Source organism: Vicugna pacos, chromosome 13, assembly GCF_048564905.1.
Source record: "Vicugna pacos chromosome 13, VicPac4, whole genome shotgun sequence".
NCBI lineage: Eukaryota > Metazoa > Chordata > Mammalia > Artiodactyla > Camelidae > Vicugna > Vicugna pacos.
The window spans coordinates 21371895-21386162 of NC_132999.1; the positions used below are offsets into that span (position 1 = coordinate 21371895).

General features: G+C 36.9%; 1 long non-coding RNA gene across 1 annotated transcript in view; it reads right to left on the reverse strand.

Moving 5' to 3' along the window:
* Window positions 1-3349: 3349 nt before the first annotated feature.
* Window positions 3350-14268, reverse strand: part of LOC116283118 (uncharacterized) — a 39247-nt gene continuing 28328 nt past the window's right edge. Inside the window, exons 3-5 of the long non-coding RNA XR_004192663.2 lie at window positions 11469-11588; window positions 5203-5290; window positions 3350-3793 (exon numbers count right to left, since the gene is read on the reverse strand). This is a non-coding gene — a long non-coding RNA (uncharacterized lncRNA). The remainder of the gene's footprint in view (window positions 3794-5202; window positions 5291-11468; window positions 11589-14268) is intronic.

Here is a 14268-nt window from a genome sequence, read left to right on the forward strand (position 1 = left end):
TATTAGTGTTCAAATTGTCCCATCTTTGACTAGTAGGTTCCTCTTTAAGTTAGTTCCTGAGTCATTCTGACACAACCCTAGTGGTCTTTGATAGTTTCCTTGCTTTTTTTAAAAAATTGGTTGTTTTTTTTTTTTTTTGCTTTTTTTTTTCTGAGGGGTGTGGTAGGTAATCAGGCTTTGATTTATTTATTTTAATGGAGGTACTGGGGATTGAACCCAGGACCTTGTGCATGCTGGCACACACTCTACCACTGAGCTATACCCTCCCTACTTCCTTGCTTTTTAGTATGCATAAGCCCACACAATCAAATTCATCTTGTAATTATCTGCCCCAGATTTGGAACCATTCACTTCTTCAAGCAGCCCTTGTTCCTTTTGGTGGAAAATAGAATCGAAAGATCACAATCTGTGTACTGTGTGTCGTTATTCTACTTGGTTAGTTAATTTGCTTCTAAGCCTCCTCCATGGACAGAGCTAGCAAATACTTCTTTTTTTTTTTTTAAGATAAAATATATTATGAGTTCAAACTGATACTTCTATTTCAGATTTGAGACTTTAGGATTTTCACTTAATCTCATCAGACTTATATCTGTATTTCTTTTCCCCCAGTATCAGTTCTTTTCTCTCACACTGATCAACACTGTTCTTAAAGATGTTCAGAGAAAGAGATTCCAAAGTCTTTTGGGAACAGAATGTGATGCTGCTTTCATCCCCACATAAATCGCTGATTTGGATGGGGGCAGGTGAAACTTAAATTTTAAAAATTAAAATTGAAATGACTGTGTTTGGAAGATCTCCTATAGATTTCCTTTTAGAGAAGCTAAAAAATTACAGGAAATTTTAGCTTTTTGTCTTCTATCTCAAAGAACTGTTGGAAAACCAGTTCCCAGAAATGATTAGGTCCATCTCAGAGGGACCAACTGGCTTCCACAGAAGCAAGAGTGAGTGACAAGATTTGGTGTTTGTAGGAGTTTGAGGTTTGACCACAGGTCACCACCCTCTTTACCTCGAGAGCCATTCATAGAGTTATGATGTTCTCAACACATTCTGGATGTTGAAAGTTATCAATCTGAGGTTTGAGGAGGAAGACAGGCACTAGGACCCTGTGTGGGACACTAGCTTAAGAGAAGAGTTACGGGAAGTGTGTTCACAGTTTTAATAAGCACAACATAACTAGGGTTTGTTGTTTCTCATGGGGCTTACCATCTTGTTGACTTATGAGAAGTAGATATCTGTTTCATCAGAAGAGCTTTTGGGAAAAGTGTTCAGAGTTTTAATGGGCACAGCGTAACTAGGGTTTGTTGTTTCTCATGGGGCTTATCTTCTTGACTTCTAAGTAGATATCTGTTTCATACAGACTTATCTGGATGCCTCTCCTTTTTGAGGAGAACCTAAGAAAGACATTTCCCAAGGCGTTAACTACAGTAGCTTCTGGTGAATCATAGAATTACAGAAATGGCAGACATGGAAAGTCCCTGAGTCATCTAATCAAGTTATCAACTTCCTTGGAGATAAGGACTTAGAGTCTTTGTTTAAAAATAAACAAATGAACAAGCAAGCATAGAAGCAAGCAAACAAAATAATAAACAACCTAACTCTATTTAATTAGAAGTCCAGAGGGTTTAGAAATCTCAATTCCTAACCACTACTTCCAGGGATTCTCATCTTTGGGGAAGTATTAAAAACACTATAATCTGACACCTTTATTTTTCAGATGGCAAGATTGAAATGTACATAGGAAGCGATTTGGCAGTCACCCAGATGGAGGAAAACTGTTAATACTCCTGAAGGACAGATACCCTATAGTTATTACCCACGAGCCCACCCATATACGTACAACTATATGTATTTCTTTAACACAGGGTTATAACTACATAACATGGTGGTTAAGTAGTTGCCCAGTGGATCCACAGGCAAGATTGTATAAAAAGAAATCTTGGGTCTCTCGTGGCTAATTCCATGGTAAGAAGGAACTTTTTAATTCATTGTACATTATGTTTAGGTTTATAATTTCAGAAAATTCTTTATCACAGCAAAATGTGTTTTCAGAATTTGGCTTTCTTGGGAAACATAAGACTTTGAAATGCAAATATACCTTTTTGCACAGAGTTGCAGTGAATCAGAAAGCCTTGTTTAAACAGAAATGAGCATGTAAAATTGAAAGCAAGATGAAAGCATAATACAAGGATTATTTTCTTTATCTTGGACATTGGCCAGAGTTTATTTACCTATTTACCTCATTACATTAGACCAATGTGTCATGAGGAACACTGTTTTGGAGACACTCATAGATGCACTGCCAGCAAAGATTTTTCCTGATCAAAGCTTGAGAAATGCTACATTAAGTTACCCCGTCTTAGAAATACAGAAAGCACGTTGTCTTGCTGCTTTTAGGCCCAACGGCAGGGTAAGAAGCAGAATACCTAGACGACGGCATGGCAAGGCATCACTCCCTTCTATGGAAGGAGGCTGGCTTTTGGCTGCTGATGGCCCCTCGCTCGTGCCAGGGACTTGAAGGGCAGCAAGCCCCCAGCTCTCGTCTCCTCCGGCTTGGCCAGCCCCTCGTTCCCTGCTTTGACTGCCAAACTTCAGTCACACTCCCACCAACAACAACGGAGGCATCAAGGAGCCCTATCCTCCCACTTGTAATCTCATCTTATGACCACTTCTCTTCTATGGCTGTGTCAGGATGTTCCGCAACTGCACAGGGAACTGTATTCAGTGTCTTGTAGTAGCTCATGGTGAAAAAGAATATGAAAATGAATATATGTATTTTCATGTATGACCGATGCATTGTGCTGTACCCCAGAAATTGACACAAAGTTGTTAAACTGACTATACCTCTATTAAAAAAAAAAAGATGTTCCTCAACTGAAACCTAGTTTTCCCCAATTTTCAGTAAAATACATGACCTCAATGGATAGAATTTAACATTTAAAAATTTTTAAATTTCTTCCAAAATTTATTGTTAAATCCTTGGACCTGCTACTCCTTGTCCATATTCAAGTTCAGTATAAAGTAATGCACTATCTTACACAGTGGTGTCATTGGTTATTCTCCGTTGAACAGATCGTAGTAGTTTGTGATTGTGCAAAGAGCCCTGTGGTACGTAACCTTACCAGGATCCACGGACTGAATACTCTGCTACCTGCCTTTACTGAGGGCTGGCACCAAAAGTGGTCACTGAGGCTGTGGTCATGCAGCTCCTGCACCAGTTCTCATGAAGACATTGTTCCACAGGTCACCCCACACCTGTCGTATGAAAAACCACACCATAAATTTAGCGAAGAGTTTGATGTCAGGAACTAGCCTGTCTTTTGAAGGACCGTAAAGTGTCTGGCAAACGTAGATGTTTACTAGATTTTATTGATGATTAAATGAGTAGACACCAGGTTCAGTGTGAGGGGAGGAAGAACATGGCTTGTTTTTTTAAAAATCAGATACTGTATGACATATTGTGTATTCTGTTTTGCCTTGGTTGCTGGGAAGCTTAGCTCTAAACTAATGCTTGATGCAGTAACTATTTTACCCCAGGTCCCAGTCTCAATTATTGACCCCCTTCCCAGAGGCTTTATTTATTTTCAGCATTCTATTGTACATGCGTTTTTGTTACTAACAGTTTCAGACTATTGTAAGATGTAGAATAAAGTGATGTAAGAGGTCTGGAGTGGTTCAAGTCTGCTGATCCTTGGCCAGATCACTTATGTCCTCTGTGTCTGAGTTTCCTCATCCGTTATGGGGAAAGTTGACAGGATTACATGAGGCGATGCTTAGGAAGTGCTCAGCAGAGTGCCTGGGACATGGTAAGCAACAGGTAAGTGTTAACTGTATATAACAGCAACAATAAAAATTAGTACAACATGAATTATAAATACCTTAAATTCTTTGTGTGTATATTCTGATAAAGCCATTTTAATCACGTTATTTTTTTTACCCCAGAATTGCTCCTAATACTAAAAGTGAGTATTTCAATAATGCTTAGGCACATTTTGAGTGATCTGCATTTTAACTTATGCAAACATATGATTTCTAATGTCCACTGACAGAAACGTTTGGATCCTTACAACAACCTTCTGAGGTGGGACTATCATTTTCTCTGTTTTTCAGATGAGACCACTGAAGCACAGAGAGGTCAACTTATTTGCCCACAGTCATAAAGACAGTGAGTGGGAGAGCTGGCATTCACCCTCAAGCACTCCAACACCAGGGTGGTTTAACCGTGGTGCATTCGGCTTCCAGTCAGTATTTACTGAGCACTCACTACGTGCCAGGCTCTGTAACAAGGGCATTACTTGCAGTACCTTATTTAATCCTTTCATGTGAGGATTAAATAAACCATGTGAAGTAGACCTACTGGAAGGTGCTGTTGAAAAAATGACCCATTGGGTCTAATATAAAGATCAAATCTGAGACCATCTGCAAATGAGTAGAATGGTTAAGATTAATACATTATTTCTTCTCTGATCTTGGAAACTTTATTAATTGAATTCATGGTTGAGGAATACAAGATCTTATGTGAAAAGGGGCCACAATAATGAACAAGGCCACAAAAGACATCTTCATCTTAACTAAAATTAAACCAGTAGACACTCTACACTCAACAGACCAGCTATGGCATTTCACATCCTTGGCTGCTAACAACCCAGATTCCTGGAGTGTCTCACAACTCAGTTTTAGGAAAAATATGGCAGTTGCAATAAGTCTTGCAATGATTTGCACTTTGAGTCACTCAATGTGAAATTTGGGGCAATGTGGAATAATATATAAATGTATATGTGAAGTCTAGAATTCCTCCTAAGGGTGAACCACCCATAGAGGGATTGCTACATCAGTGGTGTTGTGGGGTCCACATCCACAAGCTGCTGAATGAAGCACCTGCCAAGGTTGATATCTGTCTCCTGAAGGCGAAAACAGTTGCAAGGAAGAGAACCAGGAAAGATTCACTCTGCTCTGGGATCACTTTCCAGGTCTAGGACCTGTGACATGGATCCAGCTGCTACTTAATGCTCAGGACAAACTATTTTGCTCATATCCACAGACCACCAAAAAAGGAGAGTCAAATTCTTTTTAAGTATAGGCCATTTGAAATGCTTTCAAGAGGAATCTCAGTGTTTTGTGCTGTTAGTCAAAGACACAAATGAGTAAGGCCTTAATGAAGTAGCTCAATTGCTGGTAAAGCCAGGAATTTCAATGTGTCATTACCTGTTGCCATTTTGTTTCTTCAGGGAGAAGGGTGCAAGACAGAACGTAGTGTGTGGATGTGTACTGAGGGCGCCCTTGGGGTCAACACCTGTGGAAGGGAAAGAAAGGAAACAGGAGTGGACAGAAAATCAGGGCCAGTGTGTTGCAGGCTCAGTTGTCCCAGCTGACACCCACTGGGAACTCTAGGGCTGAACAGGCCTGTCAGAGTTGTCCTACATTGGTTCAAAATAGTCAGGCTAATCTAAAGTGGATGTGGGCTGTCCCTGCAAGGGAATAATCTTGGGGGAGGCAACTCTCTACAACTGAAGCAATCCTTGAAGGAGTCAACAGCTGTCTGCAGAAAAGTACTTCCACCATCAGGGGCAATGAACACTTCCTGGAAGGGGATCTGGGTGGCCCATCTCCACAGCCACCAGAGTTCTTACAGGACCATTTTCACTCAGTTAAATAATTATTGTTAAGCCTCTCTAAGAAGAACACCTTTAACAGGAGTAGAGCAAAACTTCTGGTATCTATTATCACCAAATATTTTCAGCTTAGCAGCACCTATCCAAGATTCAGGAGTTGAGAATCTGTTCAGGACTCTCTCAGCTTTCTTGGCTGATTTAGTTGGGAAAATTGGTGACATTTGAATTGGAAAGACGGCAAATCATGCTCAATGAAACAAAATAGAGAGAAGGGAGGAGAGTTGTTACAATATGTAAGAAATGATTTTAATATACTACTCAGAAATATTGATAAATTTTACTTTTCATAACTGAGAGGAAATTAACCAAGTTATATTTGTAGATATACACATGATAGATGGAATCAATACAGTGTTGAGAAGAGATATTTTTAAGGTTTTAAAAATTTTTGTTGCATGGAGGCTTTCAAACATATACAAAAGTAGGGAGAATAGTTTAACAAACTTATGTACCCATCACTCTGATCACATAAACCAATACAAGACAAATGTTATTTCATCTGTTTTCCCAGCCACTCTCCTTCCACTGAATTACTTTGGAGCAAATCCCAGATATTATAATATTTTTTCCCCTATAAATATTTCAAAATGTATGTCTAAAATTGTAAAGAATAAAAAACCTACAATATCAACACATCAAAAAATGAGCAATAAGGTATTAATTTCATCAAATATCCATTCAGTAATTGCCATGAGTTCCCCTATAGTCCTAGAAATATTTTTTGACCATTTGTTTATTAGAATCAGAACCCACATAACATACACTAAAACTGATTGTCTCTTGAGTTTCCTTTAATTTATGGGCTCTTCTTTTCATCTCTCTCTCTTTTTTTATTCCTTGCCATTTATTTGTCAAAGAACCCTAGGTTTTTTTCCCGTAGAACGCTCCAAGACCTCGTTTGCTGATTGCATCTTCATCATGTCCTTTAACATGTTCTCTTTCCCTTCTTTCTGTAACTGAGAGTTAGATAAGGAGGCTTGATCAAAATCGGGCTTGATTGATTGACTGATTTTTTGTTGGTGGCAAGACTACTTTATAGGTGGTGGTATGTGCTTCTGCTGTGAGGTCTGTAATATCTAGTTGTCTCCTTTTTATGATGTGAGTAACTGTTGATGATCATTGTCTGCGCAGAATAATTCATTAGAGGTTGCAAACGTTGCAAAGAGGTTATCCTTTGATTCCATCATTTATTTTTATAGTAGCTGAAATAGTTCTATTAAGAGAAAATTCTCATCAACAGTTTGTGCAATTAATACATATTTAAATATCTGAAGTACATTTCTTTTGAAAATGTTATGATAAATTTTTGATTCTTTAATTTACCAGTTTTCAAAATAATCAGATGGTTCCCTGGTGTCCTCCAAAGTAATTAAGGCAGTCAAATAACTATGTTTTTAAGTCACTTTGGAATAGTTTCTATATGGTTATGCCTTCCACTCTACACAATTAGGTTCAGGTGCATTATTTGGTTTTATTTTCTTCAAATTTAGCCAAGTGGAGAAAAGTATGTAGAGGATGCTACCATTTAAATATTCTCATATACATGTAAACATATATATGTATATGAGAAGATCCACATATATATGAGAAGATATATATGTACATATTTACTATATATGTATATATGGGAATATTTCATATATGTGTGTGTATATATGTACACTCACACATATGTATACAAATTTTGGAAGGATAAACCACAAAGAGGGGGTTACCTGTGGGAGAAGGATGAAATAGCATGGAGGATAGAAGGATAGAGATAATATTTTTATAGATTTGACTCTAGAAACATGTTCATGTTTTACATAATTTTTTTCTTTGCTTCCATGTCTTGATTTGTATTTATTTATTTATTTATATATAAACATTTTTTAATTGAGTTATAGTCATTTTACAATGTTGTGTCAAACCATAATTTTTAAAAATTATATTAAATAAGAAGCAATCCCTAAATCTCAAAGAACATAACTTTCGAAGTCTGCTTCTACCACTTTAGAACACGAAAGCCCTCGGCAAGTTACTCAACAAGCCTTAACTGACCCTCCCACTGGGTTAATATGAAGATTAAACGATGTATGTTAAACACAGTTAACACAGTGCCTGGCATGAAGCAAGTGTCCAAAGTCTATTAGCTATTATTTGTAACCCTAAAACTTGGAACAGAATTATTTGGAGCCAAGTATCCATTTTATATGAAGATTCTCCTTGAAATCCTTCTTAATAATGAAATCTTCCAAGATATTTAAATATTTCACTTACAAAAACACAGTTTTTCATAAAATAGACAAACAGCAGGTTTACACTGTACAGCACAGGGAACCATATTCAATATCTTGTAGTAACCTATGGTGAAGCAGAATATTGGAATGAATGTATGTATGTTTCTATGAGACTGAAGCATTGTGCTGTTCACCAGAAACTGACACAGCATTGTAAACTGACTATATTTCAATAAAAACATATTTTAAAAAACCCAAAAAACAAAAAGACACAGTTTTTCAGAAGCGGGTCTACTACAGCCTCGAGAAGGGGAGTGGTGGTCGTCACCAGCCCAGCACAGAGACTCTGCTGAGAGCTGGGACTCGGAGGCAGCATTAATTTCACCACGTTCCAGTGAAGGAGTGGCAGTGTTCACTGCACGCAAAGGACTTCCCTGCCTCCTTGAGCACAAAGAAGCTTCCAGAACTCCACACACAGAAGCCCAGAGCTTTCGTTGGTGGGGAAAGTGAGCCTTGCTGGGCCAAGGCCCTTGTTGAGGGGAAAGCCTCTTCCAGCCAGTCTTCCTTCTGACACATCCCTCCTCCATTATGCACGTACCTGTGAGCATCGCCCCTACCTGTCATGAGTCTGAGGGGTCAGCACGTGGCTGGCAGGGATTTGTCTGAGAGCCATTCCCACAGCAGGGTGTCTAGCACTATCTAATCTATACACCAAAGTGCATTTGAGCCACATAAGTATGTCCCACTACACCCAGACTAAATGAGTTTAGATCCAACTCACTTTTTCTTTACCTGGATCCTCATGTTGCTATTAGATACCCCAAAACCACCAGCACAGGGGAAAGTGGTATGGGGGTGTAGGGGCATTGCCACATAAAGAGACAATAGCCTTAACCAACTGCAGTTAAATTACTGTCTTTGCAAATCTGTAACAAACATACGACCATATAAACACATTGTTGGGGAGCCTCCCAGGGCCTTAGTAGAAACTCTGCAAACTAGGGACCTTGTAGCACGAGCTTTGTCTGAGTCACAGTAAATCTGCCTCTGCTTATCAGGAAAGCTTAGTTTTCAGAAGGATTTTCTGGGAAATCTTTTTATAGAACACAGCCTTATTTCTCAATTTATTAGCCTGTGGGCTGAGGTATTTCCGTGTCCAATTTTCTAAAAATGGAGAGACCTGCATTTGAAAGCTAAAAACTATGAGCAGTGGCTGACAGGGGCAAGGGGGTGGCATCACCGGCTGCCTCCAGAATAGCTCTGAGGGTGCAACAGCCATGGCAGGGGGCCATGTCTGAGCAGAGAGTAGATGTACCCCAGACACAGGGCAGGGGACCACTGATGACCACAGCAGTTAACAAGATCAGTGACAGCAGAAGGGAAGTTCCTGAAAACCTCTCCTTTCCAACCCCCATCTCCTTATCCCTCCTTCCCCACCTCTCCACCAGGGAGCTATAATTACACTGGACAGGTTGAGCTGGAGAATTTTGGATGTGTTCCCATTATGGCCTTATTGATATCCTCTCTGTTGTCATGCCTCAGGCCCCCAGCCAGGAGAAGCACCTGGGCTAATTCTATTTATCACCAGATCCTTAACATCCCCTGGGGGTGTCAGGACTCATCATTCCAAAGACAGCACGAATGAAGAGTATTATTGCAAATTACCCATCTCAGACCTGAGCCCAGACTTCTGTTTTGCATTTTTATAAACGGCTAAAAGGTTAACTTAAATTGAATCAGTTAAAACCATAGCATTTTAAATTTCACCAAGGTTAAAGGTAACAGCTTTCAAAACTCTTGATTTCAGAATATCAGGAAGTGACTAATGAATTAATTGGAAATTATTATTAGAATTAATGGAGCCTTCAGAACTGCCCTTGTGAGCTCTGTAACAAACTCTTTTTTGTTGGAACTTCAAAAAAAAAAAAAAAAGTCACCCAGAACATGGCTGGAAGTTCCTTAGATGCATATCTCTGTAATGAACAGGAGGTTTGAAAAAGTGCCCTGCTTCTACAGCAGACTTTATTGCTTTTCAAGATGGAAAATACTTTAGCTTAGAAAATAACAACCACCACCATTGCCCTCTTTAATTCCTATCCCTCCAACAGAAACACAGTGAAAGAACAAGTCAGTCGAGGGGACTCCTGATGGCTTCCCATGGTTGTAGCTCTACTGTGGGACAGAAAGGACATTCAGAAAGAAAAAGATTGCATCTGCATTTTCATAAGGAAGGAATGTGATGCAGTCTGCACATAAGTGAGACTTTGTGAAGTATAAGTGTTGTTGCCAGAATGGATCACATAATAAATGCATTTATGCAATTATTTGTACAGAGTTGTCTTCCCTACTAGATTATAAAATTCACGTGGGCAAGGCTAAATTTTTTTTTTTAGTTCTCCTCTATGTCCTTAGATGCTAACGTAAAGAGGATGCCAAAAATATATATGGAATAAGTACTATCAAGGTCCCAAAGAATGGTTTAAAAAAACAAACAACTAGGGCTCACATTTTTTAAAAGGTAATAACGTTCAGGGAAGAGAACACACTAGGTTTGCATAACATTTCATTTTGTAATAATTCCAAACTTACTGAAAAGTTTCAAAAGTTATACAAAGAACTCCTGGGCCCTCTTCAGCCAAATTCCCCAAATTTTAACACTTGCCACACTTGCTTTTATGTATAAATTTTAGAGTAAGTTGCAGACATGCTGCCCTTTTACCCCTAAATACGTCAGTGTGTAATTCCTAAGAGCAAGGATATGCTTTTACCCAGCTACCATACAACTGTCAAAATCACGAGATTAACAGTGAGATAATATTATTTTCTAATCAACAGATATTATTCAACATTGCTCATTATCTTAATAATATCTTATCCAGAAATAGAAAAGTAATTTTTAAGGATCCAGTCCAGGATTACACATTGCATTATCGTATCTTTACTCTCCTTCAATCTGGAACAGTTTCTCAGTCTTTTTTAGTCCTTCATGACAGTGATGTTTTTGAAGAGTATAGGCCAATTATTTTGTAGATGTCCTTCAGTTCAGGTTTATCTGATGTTCCCTCCCTTCCCAAAATTCAGATTTTGCATCTTTGGCAGCATCATCAGATAAGTGATGCTGTGTCTCTTGCTGTGCATCACATCAAGAAGCACAGATGTCAGTTTTTCCATTACTGGTGATGCTAACACTGATCACTTAATATATAAGATGGTGTTTGCCAGGATTCTCCACTGTAAAGTTACTATTTTCCCCTTTGCAATTCTTCCTTTGTAGTTAATAAGTATTCTGTGGGGAGATACTTTGGGGCCATGTAAATATCCTGTTCCTCATCAAAGTTTCACCTGCCAGTTTTTGCATCCATTGATAATTCTTGCTTGAATTAGTTATTACTGTGATACTTGCCAAATAGTGATAATAGTGATTGTCTATCACCCATTTATCTATTGATGCTTTTATTTACATTATTGTTTTAATCATCGGGGGTATAATATGTTAATATCATTATTTATTTGGTGTACATATTCTCCCAGATTAGGCTCCCATGGTCTTTTGACATGTTCCATTATTTTTGAGCATTACCTTTTTCTGTAAGATAACAAGATGTTCTGGGTTTGACCTGAACCTTCTCTGCCCAGTCCTGGAATCAGTCATGCTCTCAGGAGACTTGTTTCCTTTAAATGGAGAATGGTCCCAAATTTACTTTTAAAATAAAATAAAAACAGAGAACACACAATTACTCAATAACTTCAATAAACATTTAAAACATACTCTAATCTATGTCATTGCCAGTTAAACAAAAGACACTAAGTTAGATTCATTAAGACAGTGTAGTATGGTGTTAATTAATTAATGGCATTAATTTTTTTAATATTAGAAGTAATCAACTTAATTCTTTCTTCTCAAATTAAAAAATAGCTCTCAATATATTAAAGCCTTGGTTATGAAAATAAAACAGAATTATTAGAAGAAAATTTAGAAAAAAGCTTTAGAATACAGAAATAGTACAAGATTTCCTAAGTAAGCACAAAGTACATATAAGTTTATAATTGTTGTATCTGGTAGACTTTTCCTTTTATTATTGTGCATTGATCTTCTTACCACTACTAAATTCTTCATCTCAAAGTCTACCTTATATGATATCAATATTTGCATGCCAGCTTGCTTTTGATTAGTATATTTGCAGTGCATCTTCTTTGGTCCCTTTACGTTCAACTGTTTTCTATTATTTTGTTGAGGCATGACTCCTACAAACAACATACAGGTGGATTTTTATTTTTAAAAATTAAACCTGACATTTTGTCTTTTAATAAATTTGTTTAATCCACTTACAATTATTATTCTTCCTGATACACTTGGACTTGTTTCTAATATTTCATTTGGTTCTTCTGTTAACCATGCTTTTTTATTTTCAAGACTTCTTAAATTGGTCATCTGTGTCTTTCTAGGAATCTAGACAATTCATCTACTTTGTTTAATTACTGGCATAAAGTCATTAATAATACTTCATTGTAATCCTTTTAATTTCTGTAGGGTGTGTAATTTCATCCCTGATTTTAATAATGTATGTCTTCTCTACTTTTTTCTTTGTCAGTATAGCCAAAAGTTTATCAATTTTACTGATTCTAGCAAAGAACTGACTTTTGATTTGACTCATTTTCCCTATTGTCTTTCAATTTTTAGTTTTATTAATTTAGTCTCTGATCTTTTTACTTACTTTAGGGTTGACTTTTTTGGTTACTGACTTTAGATCTTTTTTCCTTTGTAATAAACATTAAAGGTATAAATCTCCCTCTAAGCCCTGTTTTAGCAGCATCCTATTTATTAGAATAAATTGTGATTTCATTTTTATTTGGTTTAGGTATTTAAATTATTTCCCTTGTGACTTCTTCTTTGACCCAGAATTATTTGGAAATATCCTCTTTAATTTCCTAATACTTAAGAGTTTTAAAGATATTTTTCTGTTGTTGATTTCTAATATAATTTTATTATGGTCAGAAAGCATACTTTGTACGATTTAGATTCTTTTAAGTTTACTGAAACTTTAATAGCCTGGCATAGAGTCTATGGTGGAAAATGTTCCATGTGCACTTGGAAAGAATATGTATTCTGCCAGTTGTTAGGCAATCTTCCATGTATGTGTTAGTTCAAGTTCACTGGTAGCATTACTCAAATCTTCTATTCTTACTGATTTTCTAACTGCATCAATTACTGACAGAGGAGTATTGACACCTCCAACTATAATTATTTTGTATTGTCTATTTCTGTTTTTGATTCTGTCAGTTTTTGTTTCATGTACTTTGGGGTTCTCTTGTTAAGTACATAAATATTTATAATTATTATATATTCCTGATGTATTAACTCTTTTATCATTAGGAAATGTCCTTCTTTGTCTTTAATCTCATCTAAAGTTTATTTTCTCTGATATTAATATAGATATTTATGGTTACTATTTGCATAGTATACATTTTTCCATCCTTTTACTTTCACTATATTGCATCTTGGCATCTATAGTGTATCTTGTAGACAGTATATAGTTGAGATTTCTTTTTAAAAATTCATTCTGATGATCTCTGCTCTTTTATGAAAGTATTTAATTCACTCACATTTACTGTATGAATGATATGGTTGAAATTACTTTTGTCATTTTGCTTTTTGTTTCTATTTGTCTCATTTTTCTGTTGTTTCTCTCTTTTCTCCTTAAATGCCTTCTTTGTGTTAAGCAAATATTTTTTATTCTTTTGACTTTTAAAAAAGTTTATGTTACAAGATGCATCTTTAACTTATCACTATTTTATGTTAATGCTGACTTACTTCTGGCAAAAAAAATGCAACTTTGCTACAGCAAAACTTCATTTCTTCTGCCTTGCTTTGTGCTTCTATTGTCACATATATTATATCCATGTAAACTCAACAATGCAGGGTTATAAATATTGCTTTAAATAAACACACAATTAGATCTGTGTTACAGTCTGACCTCATTCCCTTTCAACACAGAGGAGGACTTCCTTTAGTGTTTCTTTTAGGGCAGGTCTCCTAACAATGAATCATCTCAGTTTTTGTTTATATAGTAATGTTTTTATTTCACCTTCAGTTGGAAGGATGGTTTTGCTGGATACAGAAGCTTGAAGGATGGTTTTGCTGGATACAGAAGCTTTAAGAATGGTTTTCCTAGAAACTGAATTCTTTGCTGGCAGTTTCTGTTTGCTCTTGAATCTGTCATTTCACCACTTTCTGGCCCGTGTTATTTCTCATGAGAAGTCAGCCATTGATTGTGTTTTTGTTTCCCCCGTATGTAATGAGTCATTTTTGCTGCTTTCAGCATTTTGCTGCTTCGCCCTTGTCTTTTCTCCATTTAACTATAAAATGTTTAGAGGTGGTC